We start from the raw sequence: 24500 nt of genomic DNA, 5'->3' as shown, positions 1-24500 counted from the left end.
TGCTTTTGCACTTATCTGTGCATACATCTATCATAAACAGCAGTTGGTGGGTGTTTCGCAGTCATATGATATTAATGCAGCCTTCCTTATGTACCTGTCACTTAGGCGGCCCCAGTGACTGTTTTTAACTCTTCACTCACTATAGTGTGAGTATTGCATTCTTATGTGGATACATTGATTTTAATGCATCGTGTACATATATATTGATATTCTATATATTATAAAATTGCAATTTCAGTTTCATAGATTACATCACTGTTTATGCAGAAATACCCCAAAGAAGGAGTTTTATGACTCTGAAACACTCAGGATCTCGTATGACAAATTCTACATTTCAAGTTTTCCCTATGTACTATAATTGATGGTGTATTTGTATCTATATGAAATAACAACAGCAGAGAGACATATTTTATAAGTTTAGTTTTATTTATTGTGAAACTACTAAAATTGGTTGTATTTTTTATATATTTGAGTATTTGCTCTGGTCACAGTGTGTTAAAAATCGTAATAAAATAAATAAGAAAAAAAAAGATGAAAACTGAATTAATGAAAAACAATTTTTTTTGTACTGTCACCAGTTTTCCTGATCACCACCACACCAGTTATATGATGATGCTGTACTGTCCTGATTCTTCATTTTTAAAAATATCAGGACAAAAAAATTACAACTTCAAAAAACTCGCCATGCCTCTTACTAAATACCTTGAACTGTCTACTTTCCAAAAAGGGGTCATTTGGGGGATATTTGTACTGTCCTGGCATGTTAGGGCCTTAAGAATGAGGCAGGCTATTAGTACATCAGGAATTATTGATTTTCAGATACAGTGCCTTAAAAAAGTATTCATACCCCTTGAAATTGTCCACATTTTGTCATGTTACAACCAAAAACGTAAATGTATTTTATCAGGGTTTTATGTAATAGATCAACACAAAGTGGCACATAATTGTGAAGTGGAAGGAAAATGAGAAATGGTTTTCAAATTTTTTTACAAATAAATATGTGAAAAGTGTGCCGTGCATTTATATTCAGCCCCCCGGAATCAATACTTTGTAGAACCACCTTTCGCTGCAATTACAGCTGCAAGTCTTTTTGGGGATGTCTCTACCAGGTTTGCATATCTAGAGAGTGAAATTTTTGCCCATTCTTCTGTGCAAAATAGCTCAAGCTCTGTCAGATTGTATGGAGAGTGTCTGTGAACATCAATTTTCAAGTCTTTCCACAGATTCTCAATTGGATTTAGGTCTGGACTTTGACTGGGCCATTCTAACACATGAATATGCTTTGGTCTAAACCATTCCATTGTAGCTCTGACTGTATGTTTAGAGTCGTTGTCCTGCTGGAAGGTGACCCTGCACCCCAGACTCAAGTCTTTTGAAGACTCTAACAGGTTTTCTTTTAAGATTGCCCTGTATTTGGCTCCATCCATCTTTCCTTCAACTCTGACCAGCTTCCCTGTTTTTGCTGAAGAAAAGCATCCCCACAACATGATGCTGCCACCACCATGTTTCACGGTGGGGATGGTGTGTTCAGGGTGATGTGATGTGCAATGGTAGTTTTCTACCACACATAGCGTTTTGCTTTTAGGCCAAAAAGTTCAATTTTGATCTCATCTGACCAGAGCAATTTCTTCGACGTGTTTGCAAACTGGACTTCTTATGGCTTTCTTTCAACAATGGCTTTCTTCTTGCCACTCTTTCATAAAGGCCAGATTTGTGGAGTGCATGACTATTAGTTGTCCTGTGGACAGATTCTCCTCTTGGTTGCTTTTCTGATTAATGCTCTCCTTGCCCGGCCTGTCAGTTTACGTGGACGGCCATGTCTCGGTAGGTGTGCAGTTGTTCCATACTCTCCATTTTCAGATGATGGATTGAACAGTGCTCCATGAGATGTTCAAAGCTTGGGATGCTTTTTTATAACCTAACCCTGCATTACACCTCTCCACAACTTCATCCCTGACCTGTCTGGTGTGTTCCTTCGCCTTCATGATGCTGTTTGTTCACTAATGTTCTCTAACAAACCTCTGAGGGCTTCACAAAACAGCTGTATTTATACTGAGATTAAATTACACATAGATGGACTGATTAGATGATTTCTTAAGGTAGTTAGTCCCACTAGATCTTACTTAGGGGTATCAGAGTAAAGAGTCTGAATACTAATGCACACCACACTTTTCAGATATTTATTTGTAAAAATTTTGAAAACCATTTATCATTCCTTCCACTTCACAATTATTTGCCACTTTGTGTTGGTCTATCACATAAAATCCCAATAAAATACATTTATGTTTTTGGTTGTAACATGACAAAATGTGGACAATTTCAAGGGGTATGAATACTTTTTCAAGGAACTGTATATACGATAGTTTGTGGTTTCTATAACTTTCCTACAGACTAAATAATAAACACTGATTCGAGTTATTTTCAACAAAGAAATGTAGCAGAAAATATTTTGGCCTAAATTTGATGAAATTTGATTTTTTAAAAATTTTTACTGGACATGTTTAATAGCAAAAAGTCAAAAATATTGTTTTTTTTTCAAAATTGTCGATCAAAAATGCACAGGCGATCAAATACCACTGAAAGAAAGCTCAATTTGTGGGGAACAAAAGGACATAAATTTCATTTGGGTGCAGCGTTGTGTGACTGTGCAATTGTCAGTTAAAGTAACGCAGCGCCGCAACACAAAAAATTGCCTGGTCAGGATGAAGGGGGGATCCTCAGGAGGGCAAGTGGTTAAAGTCAAGATCTTTCCTGAACCTGGACCAGCTGAGTGATGTCAGCTGACGGGGTTTCAGAAAATGGGTCATAGGAGTGCTGAACGAACTGCACTACTGTGATTCCCAGGAGAAGTAGAGCCAAACGAGCTTTACTCCTTTAATAAACCCTTAAAAAGAAAAAAATATGACACTCACCTCAGTGACAATGTAGACCAAATAAGGGAGAGCTTTGTTCATTTTGCGTTCTGTCTCTTTCCATTTTCTCCTTCACTGATTCTACCTCAAGTGCGACTCACAAATCCTTGCTCTTCATCATCTGAAATGCAATCAAATAATTCATTACTTGGATAACTTAGTAAAACATGTCATCTGTACAACAGAAGACCCCATTTCTGTGTGGAAGAGGGATAAAAATAAAATTAAATCTGCAGCCTATTGGTTCCTTTCCCCTGCATTAGTGGCCAAAGTAGTGAAAGTTACCCCGCTGCATTGGGGATCACCTACCTGATTACAAGACTTTATTTACATAGTTACATTGTTAGTCTGGCTGAAAAAAGACAAAAGTCCATCCAGTTAACCATTAAAAAAAAAGTTAAAATCCTATACCCACAGTTGATCCAGAGGAAAGCAAAAAACTCAGCAAAGCATGATCGAATTTTGCTCCTGCAGGGAAAAAAGTTGCTTCCTGATCCCCCGAGAGGCAATCGGATATTCCCTGGATCAACTTTACCTATAACTGTTAGTATCCAGTTATATTCTGTGTATCTAGGAAAGAATCCAGGCTTTTTTTTAAAGAAATCCACCGAGCTGGCCAGAACCAACTCTTGAGGGAGTCTATTCCACCTTTTCACAGCTCTCACTGTGAAGAAACTTTTCTGTGTTTGGAGATTAAATTTCTTTTCCTCCAGACATAAAGAGTTCCTCCTTGTCCTCTGTGATGACCTCAGGGGGAATAGCTCTACACCCAGTTCACTATATGAACCACTGATGTATTTATACATGTTGATCATATCGCCCCTAATCTCCTCTTCTCTAGAGAGAATAAATTCAGTTCCTCTAATATTTCCTCATAGCTGAGCTCCCCCATGCCTTTTATCAGTTTAGTTGCCCTTCTCTGTACTTTCTTCAGTTCCCCAATGTTCTTTTTGTGAATTGGTGCCCAAAATTGAACTGCATATTCCAGATGAGGTCTTACTAATGATGTGTACAGGGGTAATATGATATCTCTCTCTGGAGCCTATACCTCTTTTAATACAAGCGAGGATTTGGTCGCTTTAGAAACCGCAGCTTGGCATTGCATCCATTATTAAGCTTGTGATCTACCAGAACTCCCAGAACCTTCTCCACCATTGATTCCCACAGTTGTACCGCCCCCTAGTATGTATGATGCATGCATATTCTTAGTCCCCAAGTGCTAACCTACATTTATCAACATTAAACCTCATTTGCCACATAGCTGCTCAATTAAACAGTGCATTGAGGTCAGCTTGTAAATTGGAGACATCCTGTAAGGACGTTATTCCTCTGCACAGCTTGGTGTCATCTGCAAAGACTGAAATGGTATTTTTAATCCCAGACCCTATATTGTTTATAATTATATTAAAAAGTAAGGGTCCCATCACTGAACCTTGGGGTACACCACTAACAAAGCTAGACCATTCAGAGTATCTCTCCCTTTCTACTGGCGCATTCCCCTTCTCCCTAAAGCACGCACACATCACTCCCATACTCAAAAAACCCTCCCTGGACCCCACTGACCTGAACAACCTTAGACCCATCTCCCTGCTGCCATTCACATCCAAGCTCCTTGAGTGCTTAGTCTACAATCGCCTAAGCGCCCACCTCACTGACAACAACCTCCTTGATCCACTACAGTCTGGCTTCCGTCCCATACACTCCACCGAAACCGCCCTACTCAAAATCACTAATGACCTGCTAACCGCCAAAGCTAATGGCCACTACTCAGTCCTCTTACTCCTTGACCTTTCCGCGGCCTTCGACACAGTTGACCACCCCCTCCTCCTTGATAAACTACACTCCCTCGGCATCAGAGACTCCACTCTCTCCTGGCTCTCCTCCTATCTCTCCCAATGCTCCTTCAGCATTACCTATAACGCTACCACCTCCCCCTCTCTCCCCCTCTCTGTTGGGGTCCCCCAAGGCTCTGTCCTCGGGCCCCTTCTCTTCTCCATCTACACCTCCTTCCTCGGCAAACTGATACACTCCCATGGCTTTAACTATCACCTCTACGCCGATGACATGCAAACTTACCTCTCCACCCCTCAACTCACCCCTTCAGTCTCCACCCGTATCACCCACCTGCTGAATGACATATCAGACTGGATGTCGCTCCACTTCCTTATACAGAACCTTTCCAAAACCGAGCTCCTAATTTTCCCCCCAGCCCGCGCCCCCCCCCACCCTCTCCATAACGACCAACAATGCCACCATCAGTCCCACCCCGCAAGCCAAAGTCCTAGGTGTCACTCTAGATTCAAACCTGTCCTTCCAACCCCATGTCCAATCATTAGCAAGCTCATGCAGGCTCCACCTCCGCAACATCTCCAAAATACATACGTTCCTAACCCCAGACACTACTAAACAACTCGTTTACTCCCTTATTATCTCACGTCTGGACTACTGCAACTCCCTCCTCACCGGCCTACCTCATCACAGACTATCCCTGCTTCAGTCTATCCTGAACTCAGCAGACAGACTCATCCACCTTACCAACCGCTCCTCTTCTGCTACCCCCCTCTGTCATTCTCTCCATTGGCTCCCGATAGCCCAACGCATCAAATTCAAACTACTAACACTGACATACAAAGCCATTCACAGCGCTGCCCCAAACTACCTCACCGACTTGATACCCAAATACCACCCAACCCGTAATCTTTGCTCCTCACAAGACCTCCTACTTTCTAGCTCCCTGGTCTCCACCTCCCACGCCCAACTGCAGGACTCCCCTATCCTCTGGAACTCACTACCCCAATCCATCAGACTGTCACCTTCCCTCCTCACCTTTAGGCGCACCCTGAAAACCCATCTCCTCAGGGAAGCCTACCCCACTCTCACCTAACTGCCGATCTCCTCCACTCCTCCTACCACTCCATCCCCCACAGCCACTTCCTCCTGTGCCACTATCCCCTCCCTCCTAGATTGCAAGCTCGAAAGAGCAGGGCCCTCGAACCCCTCGTGTATTGTTTGTTGCTGTATTGTCTCATGTTCTGTCCCCCACTATAATGTACAGCGCTGAGCAAACCTTTTTGGCGCTATATAAATACTGTATAATAATAATAATAATAATAATTAACAGCTACTCTCTGAATACGATCTTTTAGCCAGTTTTCTATCCATTTAGATACAGATTTTTCCAAGCCTGTAGACTTTACCTTACACATTAGCCATATTATTATTATATTATTATACAGGATTTATATAGCGCCAACAGTTTGCTCAGCGCTTTACAATATAACGGGAGACAATACAGTAACAATACAGTTCAATACAAGAGCGATTTTAGGGCCCTGCTCCTTGGAGCTTACAATCTAGGAGGGAGGGGCTAGTGGTGCAAAAGGTAGTAACTGTGGGGGATGGACTGGTTGGAAGAGTAGAAGATTCCAGTATTAGCTGAGGGCAGGATAGGCTTCCCTGAAGAGATAGGTTTTCAGAGCTCGCCTAAAAGTGAGCAGAGAAGGTGATAGTCTGATAAATTGGGGTAGAGAGTTCCAGAGGATGGGGAAAGCTCTGGAGAAGTCCTGGAGACGAGCATGGGAGGAGGAGACAAGGGAGCTAGAGAGTAGGAGGTCTTGTGAGGAGCGGAGAGTACAGTTTGGGTGATATTTAGAGACAAGATTGGTGATGTAATTTGGGGCAGAGTTATAAATGGCTTTATACGTTATTGTTAGTGCTTTGAATTTTATTCGTTGGGCAACTGGAAGGCAGTGGAGGGATAGGCAGTGTAGTGCCTTTTGAAGTTATTTATCAAAAACATAACTTTATTTCAACAGCCAACCAGCCTAGCCATCTGTTAAGGGTTAACTCTTTTTGGTCGAAATTCGAAGGACCCTCTAATGAAGTTACATGCAGACAATGGGTGGAAGGAGCTCTTTCCAGAGACAATAGACTGTTTGACTATCTACAGGTGGCCCAAGATAGACAATCCTGAGAAGTTTAAGTTGGCGACTATGAGACTAGTTAAAATGTATATTCTCAACAAATGCTATTTATCCATTGGGGTTGGGGAAAGTGCATCTACAAAAGTTAATCAGACAGTCAAATAAGACGTTGGACCTCTAAACATTGAGTCACCACACCGACAGTTAACAATATATGAGACCATACTTGCAAGTCTGAGAAGAGTAAACAAAGCCTTGAAAAGAGTGATGAGTCAACAGTCTTTTCAAACTGTTTTTTTTCAAACTACAAGGACAACTGGTTGTTGCCCTATTATCTTTACAATGGACGTAAACATCAGTATTGTGTCATTCTTAAGACTAAAAGTTAAAGCTTGGAACTTATATTTTACCCACAAAGACATTAACAAAAAGAGACATTATTCCTACTCTTTCTGAAACAAAAATACATTCAGCAATGGGGATTGTATATCACTAAATTGAGTATGAAATGATGAAAAGTAAGATATATTGTGAATTAGTATCAGTTGTATGTTTTATCAGAAAACAAATGCTTTCACACAAGTTTGTATCTCAGGGAAATGAATAACTGAATACACATATATCTTCTATAGTTCCTATCCAGGACATTATAGGTATAATCAAATATATATATCTGGATGAGACGTATATTTAATACCTGAAATCACCTTGAAAGTAGAGAGTTAAAAGTAGAGAAGAGACGACGAGGACTGGATGAGAAGGTATTAATAAGAGTGACAAAGTAGGCTTGTTTGGCAGCATGAAGGGAGGAATTGTATGTTAAGAAAGCAGATTTATATCGGGTGAATGCTTGGTGGGATTTGGATTTACACCACAATCGCTCCAGCGCATGACTATGTCGTTTAAGATTTTTGGTGTGGTCAGTCTGCCAAGGTTGTAATGGTCGGGGCCTGATGCTTTGTGTTGTTAGAGGAGCAACCGAGTCTAATGCGGATGAAAGCAAACTGTTGTAGACAGCAGTGGCCAGGTCAGGGCAGGACAGGGGAGAGATTCTGTCATAGAGTTGGTCAGTGGCAGAGTGGAAAGGAGCAGGGTTCAAGTTGTGAAGGTTTCTGCGGGTAATTGCCGTTTGGAGGGATAGGTGTGTGAAGGTGATGAGATTGTGATCAGAGAGAGGAAAGGGGGTGTTTGTGAGGTTGTAGGGAGTGCAAAGATGGAAGAAAACAAGGTCTAATGTATTCCCATTAAAGTGAGTGGAGGACTGTATACACTGTGCTAATGCAAAAGATGAGGTTATGTTGAAGAGTTGGGATGTTGCCGGGTTGTTGACATTAATAGGGATGTTAAAATCTCCAAGAATGATAGCGGGTAGTTCAGAGGAGAGAAAGTAGGGTAGCCAGGCGGAGAAATTGTCCAGAAAGCTGGACACCTGTCCAGGAGGCCGATAGATCACTGCGATCCTCAGAGAAATGGGAGAAAACAGCCGGATGCAGTGAGTCTCGAAAGAAGAGAAGGATAGAGAGAGAGCGTTAGGGAAGACTTGAAAGGTGCTCAGTGGGGATAGAAGCAAACCAACCCCACCACCTTTCTGACCACTGGGTCTGGGTAGTGTGTGGGGAACTGTGTAAAATGCTTCTGCAAAATCCAAGTACTGTATACCACAGCCACCCCTCTGTACAAGGTTTTGCTTACCTCCTCATAAAAAGAAATCAGATTTGTTTGACAACTTCTGTCTTTCATGAATCCATGCTGTCTGTTGCTTAAAATATTTTTTTCCAGCAAGAACTCATCTATGTGGTCTTTTAATAAACTCTCCATTATCTTCCCAACTATAGAAGTTAAACTAACAGGTCTATAATTACTTGTTAAAGATTTTGTCCCCTTTTTAAATATAGGCACCACATTGGCCTTACGCCAATCCAGTGGTACTATGTCAGTCATTAAAGAGTCCCTAAAAATGAGAAACAATGGCTTTGAAATGACAGAGCTCAATTCTTTAAGGACCCGTGGGTGTATGCCATCTAGTCCAGGTGCTTTATTTACCTTTATTCTGTCTAAATATTTTTGGATCATATCAATTGTAAGCCAATGTGGATCATCTGGAGCTGTGTCAATACCATGTCCATTATGGACAAGAGCTCCCCCATGCTCCTTTGTATACACAGAGCTTAAGCAGGTATTTAATAAATTTGCTTTCTCTTTGTCCCCAGTCACCCACTCTCATTATTTTATAAAGGGCCTACATGCTCGGACCGAACCTTTTTTCTATTAATATATTTTGAAGAATTTTTCGGGTTTATCCTGCTATCTTTTGCAATCTGTCGTTTTTTTTTTCAATTTTTTGCGGCCTTGATTTTCTTTTTTGTATATTCTGTTATATTCTTTGTAATGTTTAAACGATGATAGCGTTCCTTCATTTTAACATTTCATAAAAGCTCTTTTCTTATTATTTATTGCTTTTTTAACTTTGGCCGTAAGTTACATAGGTTTGATTTTTAGCCTTTTAAACTTGTTGCTCATGGGAATATATTTTGCAGTCTGTTCACATGCAGTCTTTTTGAAGAACTCCCATGTCTGTGTTGTGTTCATCGATGCTAATATTCCCTCCCAGTCTAATTCTTGGAGAGCAGCTCTTAGCCTTGGAAAAATTAGCTTTCTTAAAGTTGAGTGTTTTTATTTTCCCATATATGCTTGTTGTTTACAGCTAACAATAAATGAAATCATGAAAATGTTGAACTAGATAGTGTGGGATTTTCAGGGTGCAAATTTACAATGATAAACACATTTAAAAACCACAATAAATTTTATTTAATCTTACAAAAAAAGGGGAAAGAAAAAGAGAAAATAATTACAATACTGTAAAAACAAAAATTGAAGCTTGGCTGTATTGTTGCAGTAATTCCCTACATGTTTCGCCGAACAAGGGCTTCTTCAGGGGAGAGAGAGAAAATCTTCAATCGCAATACAGTCTACAATATATCAAAAAGAATATACATAAACAACGGAGTTATGACATACATCCACACAATGAACATGTTTTTTGTGATTTTACAATTTCTTTTATCCTGCCTATCCATCACCCCACAGTAAGGACCGATTAAAAAAAGTTGTTATATTTTAATACTATGCTTATGAAATGATAAACATAAATGCTATAATATTTTGCTTAGTCTGTACATTTTTTATCTATTGTAATAAAATTAAAGAATAAATGCTATTATTTGCTAGAAAATTATTCTGATTTAGGAACCCACCTTGCTCACTCGGATGTTACTTACAATCTCTAGTGTTTGTAACTTATGCCATAATGCGTCCCTAGGTGCAATTGTACGGACGCCCAGGGCGTAGCTGCACCTGAAGATTCCTTTTCCGATGTGCTTGCCTAAACACAACTTGCAAACCATAATTCCGGACCCCTTTTACTTAGATTTGGAATTGTTGTCTTTTAGGCTTAATTATTTTTTGTTTGGATTGGACCAAAACAGGCTTATATAGAAATGATTGGATGTCTTCCTTACATGGTATAAATGGATTTGTTTTTTTTGTTTGTATTTCTTTTCTTCAGCTGTCCTGCTTAGGTGTTGCTCCTATTAAGAGATCTGGCTGTGTTTTTGTCGGCTTCAGTTTGTGCATGCGCAATAGAGACCTCACGCATGCACAGTTGTATGTCTGACTTCTGCACCCGGCCTGTGACGTCACAAGTCGGCCGGCGTGGAAGGTATAAATTATGGCGGGAATAAAGATATGGTACTTTGGCTAATCAACTGTGCACATGTAGGATCTCTTGAGACGTTTTGAGACCCCCTGGAGGTAATTTGAGAGACTTGTGTTGAGGGGAGGGCTTCAGGAAAATGGTGACTGCTCAGTCACCTGGGTGATTCTGTACACTGCATTGTTTCGAGTACTGTTTGATTTTTACAGCTAATATTCTATGAACTTGTGACCTCTCCTGACATCTAGTGGCTGAATTGTATATTAACAATTTGAGTCAAAAACTGTTTTTTTGCTTCCTCTATTGCCTGAATTGTGATAATTTAAAGGTAAATTCATTTTTCATTTATTTTTTAATTATTTCAATGACTTGACATCACACCTGGTGTTCTCTCTCCCTCTATCTGATTCTTTTTTTGCCCCATCTGGTAGAAATGTAATTATTAATTTTCGCTTATTTATACCTATGTTTGGATGGATATTTGATCCCTATTATATCCTCTACAATTGCACGGATGCATAGGCCAACTAAGTTCTTTGATAGTGCATTTTCATATGCGGTAGTAGCTCCGTGAACCTGACATCTAGGGTGACCCGGCGTGTTCTTTTATACTTTTGATTATTATGTTCATTGTGTGGATGTATGTCATAACTCCGTTGTTTATGTATATTCTTTTTGATATATTGTAGACTGTATCGTGGTTGAAGCTTTTCTCTCTCTCTCACACCTGAAGAAGCCCTTGTTGGGTGAAACATGTAGGGAATTACTGCAACAATACAGCCAAGCTTCAATTTTTGTTTTTTACAGTATTGTAATTATTTACTCTTCTTCTTTTCCCTTTTTTTTGTAAGATTAAATAAAATTTATTGTGGTTTTTAAATGTGTTTATCATTGTAAATTTGCACCCTGAAAATCCCACACTATCTAGTTCAACGTTTTCAAATTCCAGGGATGTGGTGCAATTTATTATCTTGTCACTCACTCACCACATCCTAACAATAAATGAAATCATGTTATAGTCACTGCTGCCCAGATGTTCTTTTATATGGACATTAGTAATAAGCTCTGCATGGTTTGAGATTACCAGGTCCAGCAGAGCACCATTCCAAGTTGGGGCTTCTATGAATTGTACCATAAAATTGTCCTGTAGTAGGATGATAAATGTTTGCCCTTTTACTGTTCCTGCAGTACCATTACTCCAGTCAATTTCCGGGTAGTTAAAATCCCCCATTATTATCACTGTCCCAGCCCTTGCAGCCCTTTCAATCTGTGCAAGGAGCTGAGTCTCCACCTCCTCATTAACATTGGGAGGCCTATAACAAACTCCAATGATTACCTTTGTAGTACACACCCCCATATGCAGTTCCACCCATGATGCTTCAGCCTCATCACACTCTCCATCAACTAGGTCCTCTTTCACACTCGCTCTGAGATCACTTCGCACATAGAGACAGACACCACCACCTTTCCTTTTTACCATCTCTCCCCGAAAGAGAACATCGTCAGGAATATTAATGGCCCAGTCATGTAAAGAATGAAGCCAGGATTCAGCAATACCAATCAAATCATAGTTCTCTTCATGTACCAAAGCTTACAGCCAGGGCTGCTGATAAGGGGGTACCACCGGGCCTCCTGTAGGGGGCCTGGGCTCTGCCACAGAAAAGGGGGGCCCAGACAGCAGCTTCAGGCTTCATGTAGGATCACATGTACAGTCAGTGCATACACACTGTTCCCCTGTGTACATGGCTCCCGGGTGGTGGTAACATTATTCCTGGGCTGAGGGGGCTCCATCAGTTCATCCTGAGGGTTGGGAGACAAGGGGGACTTTTATTTCTTTTTCGGGCACCTGCGGACCCAGCAGCAGCAGAAGTCACAGGAACGGTACAGTAATTACATGACACAATACACACCTTTCCCTGTGCCCTGACCATTGCCTAGACTATGTTCAATTATACAGCAGGGAGCAGCCAAATGAGATCATCATTGTCATGATGATAGTCACACAGTACAGGTGCTTTGAGCCACAGCACCTGTACTATGATTATCATGATAATCGTGATGATTGATGAGCCCTGGTTTACACTGGAACCGTTCAAATCACTGCGACTCATGTCACAGCGACTTTGAAAAAGGTTCCTGCACTAATTTTTTCCGATTTCATTGCGACTTGCATTGACTGGTAAATGGAGTCGCAAGCCGCAGTAAAATCCTAGGTACAAATCTCTCTGATCTGTGGCTTTGAAATCACACTGAAGTAGCACAATTTCAAAGCCACAGTGGTGTGAGTCAGGGCTGAAGATAGGACAGTCAGATGCATCCTTAAGCCAGCCATAGATGTTGATGGGGGAATTGATCGATTTTTGCAAAATTTGCATCATGTATGGCCTGCCTATAACAGGCTGGGGAAAATAACTATCCTTAAAGACAAAGCTGCATATTTTTTTAGGTGGGTAGGCGGGGTAAGGGGGGTGGGGCAGGGTTGGGGTTTTGGGGCCCCATCAGGTAGGCTGTATGGAGCCCCATGATTGCTAACAGCAGCCCTGCTTCCAACTCACCTATTTTGCTTGGCAGACTTCTGGCATTGGTGAACAAATACTTTAATTCTTTTAAACCTTTTGCACGCGTATGTTGCATGTTTTTTATTTTTCTACAAATGGTACCAGTTCCAATGGTTGTTTGCAACATGGGAACCTTCTTATCATCTGCCATAGCCCTCCCCTCATCTTTCAACATTCCACCCACCAATAAGGACTGACCCCTGCCTGATCTGTCTACCCCATTCTAATCCAATTCTCCCTCCCCCCTCGATCCTAGTTTATATACTCCTCCAGCCTTCCCATAAGCCTCTCCCCCAGCACAGCAGACCCCCTTACATTTAGGTGCAAACCATCTCTAGCATATAGGTTGCACCCCAATGAAAAGGTTGTTTGTAACATTGGAATCTTCCTACTTCACAAAAGTACATAAAATGTCAATTTGCAGTGAACAACAGTGCAAATATCAATATTTAAGCTATAAACATATAGCTAGTGCAATTAGCAATCTGTTTAAGTTATATGAAAAGTGAAAAAAACATATTTTTCCATTTCCATGAAGGTCAGGTTGATATAACACAGCAGTGTTGTCACCTTCATCCATCTGGAGAGATTTTCCTTCAATTTCAGTCCCATAGCCAATTAGCCATCACCACAGAAATAGAAGGGAAATCCCAGGATGAAGAGAGCAAAAATCCCCTCAATTTCTGTTCTGAACTTGGTGGAAAAGTGAACAGGGCAAATGGAGGGTATTTCTCCCCAGCAGGAGCACAGAGACAACATTAAAAACTGACATATCAGTTACCAAAGAGACAGTAATGCTAATGCTTGGTTAAAAAAAAATGTGTTCAAAGAGCTTGCTGCAGTTTTCAGTATGACAGGTGTCCTCGTGTGATGGTTTCCCCTCACCACCCGTTCCAGTAAAAACTGCTGCAATAGACCAATTTCCACAGAACTAATTAATTAAGGTGCGGGGGGGGGGGGGTTATTGATATAACAGGGAACCTGTATATCAGTGCACCCCTTACTAGTGGTTCACCAAAATTAAAATTCTGGTGCCGAAACCAAAACTTCATAATGCACTTGGCCGAAAACCGAAATGCGCAGTTTTTAAATATGAATATATATATATATTTTTAAAATACACTTTGGTTAAAAAAAAAATTCAAAAAAAAAACCCAATATATGCCCCAATTTCTTGTAAAATAAGAAAGAGGATGTTATGGCAAGTAACTAGATACCCAACATGTCACGCTTTAAAATTGTGCACGCTCGTGGAATGGTGTGAAACTGCAGTACTTAAAAATCTTGATGGGTGATGCTTTAAAAATTTGTACAGGTTAGCAGTGTAAAGTTACAGAGGAGGTCTGGTGTGAGTATTATTGCTCTTGCTCTGACGTAAGTGGCAATACCTCACATGTGTGGTTTGAACACCATTTACATACGTGGGCATGGCCTATGTATGCGTTCACCACTACATGTAAGCACGGGGGATGGGGGCACTTTAAACTTTTTTTTAAAATTAATTTAATGGGGGTCAATAAGACTCCACATCTCTCCTCTGCAATGTAAAGCATTCGATAAAAAAAAAGCATTGATCTAGTGCCTTAGAAAAAAAAAAATGGCTGGAAAGGGAAGTGACATCGCTGCGGACCTCCAAGGGCATAGAGATGCGTGGCAGCCATTTCTCCTTCACTCATCTCTATGCCCAGCGCTGAGATCGATGGTTTCTCAGGTAAGGCTGAGAACTACCGAGCGGCAGCGGGCGGCGGCGAGAGGCAGGGTTTTTTCGGCACCTGTATCGGTGCTTATTTTTCATTTCGGCCAACAGCCGAAAGGAGTGTTTTCGGCTGAAACGTTTCGGCCACCGAAATTTTGGTGCATCCCTACCCCTTACCTAACTCAATTCAGTCCCTCCTTACATCAGTGACCCCCCTCAGACTGGACTGGTAGCACTGTCAATGACCTCCTCTCAGATGCTCAAAGTAGGGTTCAGTGAGATGATCCTCTCCGGACTCCAGCTTGGCAGCTCTGGTTCTCTGGTTCCATTGGATATTCTCTCCACAGTCAACATATATCTGACTCCTCCTGTGACCCCTGTGCTAGCAACGTTCTCGCTCTTGACTCCTCTCCAGGCTCCTCTTCAGAGATTGCAGACATCATACAAGAATTGGTCAGAGATTGCAGACATGATACAAGAGATATTCGAAAACTGTGGACATGATACAAGAGATGGTCAGAGATTATGGACATGATACAGAAGACGGTTAGTGAATGTGGACACGATACAAGAAATAGTTAGAGATTGTGGACATGAAACAGGACATGGTTAAAGGCTGCAGATAGGATACAAGAGATCATAGAAACATGTGCAAAAATATATATACTTTGAAATGTAAGGGCACCTACGTCCAAAGCCTGTTATACAAAGGACATTTTTTGGTTGAGGCCGAAAGTACTTTATTACAATGTTAAAATACAAGCATTTACAAACATGTACCAATAATATGCCCACACAATTTTCATAATTCTTTCATAACGGGACTAATGTTACTGAAAACGAATACAAAACGCCAGAGAGTACAATCTAGAGCATAAAAATTACCCACTTCTTCTCAACATGTTTTGCAGTTATTCCATTTTTTCAGGAGAAAACAGAGAGCAGAACATCTGAAAAATGAATGAATACAACATAATACATGCATATAATACTATATCTACAATATACACATGAACCCAGTTTTCAAGTGGGGCACCTAGGCTTACCCAGACAGGAAACCAGCTACTGAAGAGCTGGGGCATAGATAAGGGGGGGTCATGGTGGTCTGAACCCCCCCAGAGCAGTGTTACTGACTGTCATATCAGAGGGGTGAAACCTAGGGCCGGACGCCAGATTGACTCCACCGCTGTCACTAACATAACAGAGCAAAGCCAGCAGCGCTGAATAGAGGGTGGGATCTGCCTGGGTTAACTTTCCAGGTTAGCCATCAAGTGACCGTTTACTACAATATGCCTGACAACACCTTGACATGGGTCACTAACCTTTTTTGTCGCATTGCCGCAGTAAAGGCTTCTTTCTGGCAACTTGACCATGCACCTAATTTTTTCAAGTATTGTCATATTGTGCTCCATCAAACACACCATCTTTTCCAAGAGCAGCCTGTATTTGAGGTTGCTTGTGGGTTTTTCTTTGTATCCCAAATAATGCTTCTGACAGTTGTGGCTGCAATTTTTCTTGGTCTACCTGACCTTGGCTTAGTATCAAGTGATCCTCAAACTTTCCACTTCTTAATAAGTGATTGAACAGTACTGATTTGCATATCCAAGGCTTTGGATATCTTTTAATATCCTTTTCCATCTTTATAAAGTGTCTTTACCTTGTTATGCTGGTTTTTTGACAGTTCTGTTCTGCTTCCCATGACTTAGTATCTCGCCTGCTCAGTGCTTCCACATAAGAGCTAACAAACTCAGTGACTATTATACACAGACACTAACTGCAATTTAAAAAGTCACAGATATGGGAAATGAACCTTTATTTGCCATTTTAACCAGTGTGTGTCACCTCGTGTGTCTATACAAAGGCCATTCCATGGTATGTAAACTTTTGATCAGGGCAACTTGGGTGATTTCTGTTATCATTATGATTTAAAAATGAACCAAACAACTATGTGATAACTAGAAAAGCTCCAATTTCTGGGGAAATTGTGTGAAGTGTTCTTGCCTCCACCAGTAGTCTACAACTGGAGTGGACGGAGTAACTGGGTGGAGTGGCTTGTCACTCTGCTGCCTGCTCACACACCTGGGTTCCTATGGCAACTCACTCTACAGCAAGGGCAGAGAAGAGCGGTAAAAAACAAACTGCTCCAACTTGCTCACTTCACTGGCGGTTGCCATCTTCAAATGCATCTTTGATGCATAGTATGTCTCTGAAATATGAAATATTAAAAATGAAGGCACAGTCGCAGTTTAGAAATTGCCCTTCAAATTTGAGGTGGTTAGAGTGGAGTTTCAATGAATGTCAATGGGCGGCGTGAGTTGCAAACAAATGGTCATATTGTAAAAACTATCAGGACTATGGCTTAGCCGTGGACATTTTTAGTGGCAGCAGTGATAGCTGAACGTTTTGATATAAGATTTGTGTAGGTGGGCTTGAAAATGAGGGAGTGATGGCAGTTTAGAAATCATGTCCTGATTTTTCAGCTCCCACTCTAGTTTTGAACATTCCGCCATTCATTCCTATGGGACCAATTTCACCACAAAAACGCCGATATTTCGTGAACCATTTGTCGAATCGTTCCACAAAGTAATAGCACACCAATCGGGAACAATTCGCACGTTTCGGTATATTACTGTCTATGTAGTGTAAAAACTGTGGGAGGAGTTAGGGTGGTAAATTTGGCTATTATAATAATAGGAATATATATGTGAGATAACAGTAAGTGGTCTTGCCATGCAAGAACACTTAATAAATGGCTTCATATGATTACTATCCTTAAATAAAAGACTTCTTTTGGCATGATCAGTCATATTTTCAATATCAATTCAAAAATTTCACGATGTCTGCCAGGGTATGCAAACTTTTGAGCACAATTGTATATGTTTTAGCATCTAGATCAGGACAACCTGCAGATCTCCAGCTACCAAAGTACCAGCTTGTCCACTTCACCCACACATTTGGTCTCCTGGTCATAGTGGGTACATCCCACATCAGAGACCAATGTCTATAGTTAGTGTCATCGTAAACATTCAATGACACTTAAGGTGACTAATGGATTAGTGATTTCTGTTATCATTATGATTTAAAAAGGAGCCAAATAACTATGAGAAAATAAATGGCTTCATATGATCACTATCCTTAAATAGAAGACAATTATTTGGCATAATCAGTCATATTTTCAATATCAATGCCCAAATTTCACAATTTCTGCCAGGGGATGCAAACTTTTGAGCACAACCGTATATAATAATACTCAATCTGTGGCTACAAAAAATTTAGGAACTCTTGAAAGAGGAACTGCAGCCTATCTAGCTAAAGTTTTTTTATTTCTAGTCTATATGACCTGGCAGAGGCCCATGGCACGTCTATGCATGTGCAAAACTCTGCGAGACTCCATTGTATGCATGGAAATACCTGTATGTCTCTGTCTGGCCCCAGAGACTGGCAAGGACCTACTGCTTTCCAGACATGAATTTGGGTTTTGTGGGATTGCACAAATGTGTACACACGCTGCAGCTCTCTGCCATGCGTTATAGACTTGACAGAGATCCCCATCATATCTTCGCCCATGTAAACTATATGTAGATATCCTACTTCATATGTCATCCTCGCCTAGGTGAGCATACAAGCTTTGAAAGGACGGGTTTCTCCCATTTAGTTTGCTCTTTTAATTAGGCTGGCCATACATTATACAATTTTCTTGAGAATTTTGCTTTAGATTTACCAAAAACCATAGAATATGAGGTCAAACCTGAAAAACACTTTCAACTGTATCCAATTAGGCAGGCCCTTGCTTTACATAGTGGAAGTTAAATCTAAAGGAAAATGGGCAGAAATTGGACAGAAAATTGTATAGTGTATGGCCAGCCTTATAATGTCCTCCAAAAAGCCAGCAATATATCCAGAGCATATATTGAGAGATACCTGAACCCAGATGTCTGTTCACGTCTGAATGATGTGTCCTGCATTTACTGACAGTCGCATCCACCAGAATACAGCTATTGGGTTTCTAGGGGACATGTTTGAACACAAGTTTCCAGTGGTACATTAGGATTTTTAAAAAGGTCTTTGGACCAAAATATTTCTTAAATCTGGTGGACATAAAGTTACTTGCAAAGGAGTCGTGTGGGTACACACATGTGCGTTGCAGATTGAAGCTCAGATATCACAGCTAAGTGACACAGTAGTTGTTCAGCGGTTCAGGTTAGTTTTAGATCAGGTTCAGGTCAAGATTTTATCCTGTTCACAACTGATGACGTGTGGTTTAGAAACAGTTCCCATAGAATTCAATAGCCTGTTAATCCGCACCTGAACCAGACTGCACTGCTCAGAAATCGGACAGGACTCTTTTTCAATCCGCATTGAATCAGCACTGCCAGTGTACAGGACATACAGTATGTGAACAGGCACCATAGGAAGCAATGTTATTTCACTTGTCATGCAGATTGGATGTGGTTCAAACCGCATCCAATCTGCATATATGTGAACCAGTACAGTACATAAACAGTTGGGGACTGGGGATTGTAATTACCAAGAGCCCTTATGCAGCAGACCAATATAGAGTGCTGTTGGGACGTTTTAATATGGGAGTAGTGTAATGCACTAACATCACACTTCATTACTGTTCTGTTAACTATGATCCTGTTTTTTCCTCCTATGTGCCCAGCCCTTTCTATTAGTGTTGTCTTGGGTATTGACCTACTACATTTCAGCCATCTGTGCTATGTAAGGATTGCCCTGTGTACCTCCCTTCCCTTGAGCAATTTCCTTCCCCTTTAACCCACAGCTCCTTGCCTCTGGGTGCTGGGATTGCATCACTGCTCAAGCCTCTCTCTTGCTGACCTTCATTCATGCATTTCACCATATTCCTTTGAATAAGTATTTTGTTTCCTGTAGATGACACTGAAAGTCTGTATAAATTGCCCTTCATACGCACGTGTGTGTGTGTGTGTATATATATATATATATATATATATATATATATATTTATTTTTTTTTTAAATACCAATCAGCAATAGGTAGGCAGCAAGTAAATCTGTTGTCCCTGAAATTGTTGTGTCGAAAGCAGAATAAACGGGCAGTGCAGTCTGTGGTGTGTGCAGCTGTGTATCCGCAGACCATCCAGAGTGCCCATGCTGACCCATGTCCACTGGCAAAAGCTCCTACAATGGGCAAAACAGCATCAGAACTGGATCACGGAGTAATGGAAGAAGGTGGCCTGTCTGATGAATTGCGTTTCCTTTTACATAGTAATGGGCTGTAAGTTCGACTCGAACATCGGCCATTCATGTGTTCTGCGAACACATGAATGGTAAGGGCATTTGGCAGGCTGTTCACCTGCCGGGTCCCACAATGCACTGCACTTTCACAGTGTATTGTGATTGGCCAAACAATGCAACTGACCACAGGTCGTCAGGTGCAATGTTTTGGCCAATCACATCACAATAGTTACCCCTAGCTCCGCCCGATTGTTCACATTTGACCGGCAAAGGACTTATTACAAACGTTTGTTTTTTTTATGTTAAAGGAATTTTTAAAAAGTCTGGTCTCTTTATTTTTTACTCAATTTAACCCTTTAGTGAATGGGTAGGGGTACAAGTACCCCTTACTCACTCACAAGGAGGGGGGCAGAATCATTATTTAAAGGGGTACCCTGATGGTAATGAGCTCCCCTGCCTGCAGACCCCCACAACCACTGGGTCAGGGTTGTGGGGAAGAGGCCCTTGTCCCCATCGGCATGGGGACACTGTCCTAATTTAAAAGGCATGTGGCCTAAAGGGCCTGGTATGGCTTTTAGGGGGAACCCCACGCACTTTTTAAAATATCTTTTACTGTAGAGTCCCTCCAAACCATCCTACCAGACGTAAAGGATTAGGTTTTTTTTCTAAATATTACATTTCACTTTTTTTTTGCTAAAGCAGGTTCTATACATTGTACAGATGTGAAAGTTTGCAGATAGTTTAAGAGAACCCCCCAGGCATGATATTTAAAGGTTTTTTTTTTTTTTTAACTGTAGGCAATGAAAAATGACTACCCCTTTAAAAATAATACTTTTGTAAGTTTTTTTTTTCACTGATTTATGTACCTCAGGACCGTACCCGAGTCTCCACACCCCTTTCATGGCCAATAACTTGTATATAAGCCTTCAAAATGGGCACTTTTGAATTTACAAGTTCGAGTCCCATAGACTTGCAATGAGTTCGAAATTCAGGGGGGGGTGTTCGGCCCATCACTATTTTTACATTGTGTGGATGGTTGGGTGCATGAATATAAACAAATAATACGGCGCTATATTAAAACAGGCGACTCAGTGATATATATCCCAAGTATGCAAATAGACTTGAACACAAATAACTGACATCAATGTGGGGTGAAGCGGACAACTAGGAAAATGACATACATAGAGGTGACATGAATAAATTGGTGAAATAGTGTCCTTATGTGTCACACAAACTCCATGCAGATGTGAATTGCAGTGTGCCAATCCTCTATAGCTGGGGTGCCCCCTCACCTTCCTGCCCAGGCCCCCAGGGACCAAAGAGCCTTGTGTAATAGATGGAATATTCCTCCAGATAGTAGATGGATCCCTCTTGCAATGGTGCAAATCCCTCCTCTTGGCTATAACATAAGCGGTGGATGAAGTCCGTGGTGTCTCTCCAGTGTATGGCCCTCCAGTATGGTCACCAGTGAGGCAAAAGAGACTCGTATAGTGTAAAACCTTTTATTATAAAACAAAGAAGACTAAAAACTACTCACATAGACCTGAAAGCAAGCAAGCCTTTACACCACTCCAGGGGTGTACTGTGATTCGGAAACCGGAGCACCAAGATGGCGCCCGCGCCGGATATGACGTCAAGCCGTCGATCGTCAAAAGCTCCTCCCACTGGCGTATCTACGCGTTACGTCACTCTCGCACGTGACTTGGTTGGGTGCATGTGTGTGTTGCATACCTGGGGAAGAAATGGCATCAGGATGCATTATGGGAAGAAGGCAAGCCAGCGGTGGCAGTGTGATGTTTTGGAAAATGTTATGGGAAGCCTTGGGTGCTGCCTTTTCATGTGGATATTACTTGACACATACCAGATAGAGAGAAAACATGTGGCGCACACACCTAGTGCATTATCCAAGGTTTATTGTAGGAATGAAATAATAAAAATATACTCACAGACGAAGCATGTATCTAAAAAGCATAGAAAAATGACAATGGCCACAACGGCGGGCAAGGTGTTCTCACTGTCAGTGCGGTCAAATGGCTGACGCGTTTCGGGGACGAATCCCTTTCCTCAGAGCTGATGACCAACCTGTATGGAGGTCAAGTAGTAAATAACCAGGGCTAGATGCCTTGGGAGCAAAGCTCAACCTCCTCTACTTGTTATAAGATGAGGGGTTGGAGGGGGTTATTTAAAGTGCAATCTTTTGTAGTTTTTATAAACGCATATACATACATATATATATACGTATATATACCACCTTTCTAAGCATTGTTGCTGACCAAGTACACCCCTTCAGGGAAACTGTATTTTATAATGGCAGTGGCCTCTTTCAGCAGGATAATGTGCCCTGCCCCACTGCAAAAATGGTTCAAGAATGCTTTGAGGAATGCAATAAGTTAAAGGTGCTGATTTGGCTTCCACATTCTACATATCTCGATCCAATCTAGCATATGTAGAATGTGCTGGAAAAATAAGTCTAATCCATTGAGGCCTCACCTCACAATTTACATAACTTAAAGGCTGTTACTGATGGCTTGGTGACAGATACCAAACTGTATTTTATAATGGCAGTGGCCTCTTTCAGCAGAATAAAGCGCCCCGCCCCACTGCAAAAATGGTTCAAGAAAGCTTTGAGGAATGCAATGAGTTCAAGGTGTTGATTTGGCTTCCAAATTCTGCAGATCTCGATCCAATCTAGCATCTGCAGGATGTGCTGGAAAACTAAGTATGATCCATGGAGGCCTCACCTCACAATGGGTCAGGGCTGTTTTGGTGACAAAAGGGGGAGCTATTCAACATTAGGTGGGTGGCCATCGAGATATACTTAAATAGACCATGCAAAATGAGCCACTTATCTAGTTTGCAGTACTGACATTTTACATGTTTAACCTGTCACATTAAGATTTAAAAATTTTGCTCTCATGAGATGACATACAAAACAGGGAAGTGGAAATTCCAGTAATTTGTGTTAGGTGCAGAATTTCAGTGCTGTTTTTAGTGCTCAAGGTGACTTTCGTTTTTTATCACATGCTGTATATATGTGCTACTATATGTGTGTTCTGCCTGACACACCCTCACACTTGTCATCTATTGTCTGTGCAGGTTTAAAAAATGTGGTCTTTGATATACAGTTGTGTTCAAATGTTTGTATACCCTGTCAGAAACTGAAATATTTGAATTGATATTGAAAATATGACTGATCATTCCAAAAAACAGTCTTTTATTAAAGGATAGTAATCATATGAAGCCATTTATTTTCACATAGTTGTTTGGCTCCTTTTTAAATCGTAATAACAGAAATCTAACAAATAGCCCTGATTAAAAGTTTCCATCCCTTGGAATGTTTGGCCTTGGTACAGACACACAAGGTGACACACACAGGTTAAAATGGCAATTAAAGGTTAATTTCCTACATCTGTGGCTTTTAAATTGCAATTATTATTATTATACAGTATTTATAAAGCGCCAATAGTTCGCTCAGCGCTGTACATTACAAAGGGGGACAGAACATGTGACAGAACAACAACAATACAATGCAAAACATGAGGGGATCAAGGGCCCTGCTCTTTCGAGCTTACAATCTAGGAGGGAGGGGATGGTGGCACAGGAGGAGATAGCTGTGGGGGATGGGGTGGTAGGAAGAGTGGAGGAGGTTGGCAAGTTAGCAGGGGGTGGGGTAGGCTTCCCTGAAGAGGTGGGTTTTCAGGGTGCGCATAAAGGAGAGGAGAGTAGGTGATAATCTGATGGGTTGGGGCAGGGAGTTCCAGAGGATGGGTGAAACTCTGGAGAAGTCCTGGAGGTGGGCATGGAAGGAGGAGACCAGGGAACTAGAGAGAAGGAGGTCTTGTGAGGAGCGGAGTGTGCGTGCTGGGTGGTACTTGGATAGTAGGTCAGTGATGTAGTTCGGGGCAGTATGGTGGGCAGCTTTGTACGTCAGTGTTAGGATTTTGAATTTGATCTGTTGCGCAATCGGAAGCCAGTGGAGGGATTGGCAGAGGGGGGTGGCGGAAATGGAGCGGTTGGAAAGGTGAATGAGTCTGGCAGCCGTATTCAGGATCGACTGAAGCGGGGATAGCCAGCGACGAGGCAGGCCAGTAAGGAGGGAGTTGCAGTAGTCGAGTCGTGATATGATGAGGGAGTGGATGAGCTGTTTAGTGGTTTCTGGGGTTAGGAACGTGCGTATTTTGGCGATGTTGCGGAGGTGGAGTCTGCACGAGCTTGGTAAAGATTGGACTTGGGGCTGGAAGAATAGGTTGGAGTCCAGAATGACACCAAGTACTCTGGCCTGCGGGGCGGGTTTGATGGTGGCGTTGTTGGATGTGATGAAGAAGTCAATGGGGGGTGGTGTCAGGGCTGGGGGGAAGACAAGAAACTCTGTTTTGGAGAGGTTCAGTTTCAGGAAGTGGAGCGACATCCGGTCTGATATGTCGCTCAGTAGGTGTGTGATTCGGGCAGAGACTGAGGTGGTGAGGTGGGGGGTTGAGAGATA

General features: G+C 41.6%; 1 long non-coding RNA gene across 15 annotated transcripts in view; it reads right to left on the bottom strand.

Moving 5' to 3' along the window:
* Positions 1 to 24500, bottom strand: part of LOC149429009 (uncharacterized) — a 645951-nt gene that overhangs the window by 201529 nt on the left and 419922 nt on the right. For 14 of the 15 annotated variants that reach the window (XR_016310627.1, XR_016310628.1, XR_016310634.1 and 11 more), the window contains one exon: positions 2913 to 3033. This is a non-coding gene — a long non-coding RNA (uncharacterized LOC149429009). Of the gene's footprint in view, positions 1 to 2912; positions 3034 to 14978; positions 16696 to 24500 lie in introns of those variants that run through there. The other variant, XR_016310642.1, reaches the window with a different exon arrangement.

Source organism: Staurois parvus, unplaced genomic scaffold (genome assembly GCF_062004578.1).
Source record: "Staurois parvus isolate SC_StPar_1 unplaced genomic scaffold, SC_StPar_1.0 ptg002864l, whole genome shotgun sequence".
NCBI classification, from domain to species: domain Eukaryota; kingdom Metazoa; phylum Chordata; class Amphibia; order Anura; family Ranidae; genus Staurois; species Staurois parvus.
The sequence above is the reverse complement of the archived record's forward strand: the minus strand, read 5'-3'. Positions and strand labels throughout refer to the sequence as shown.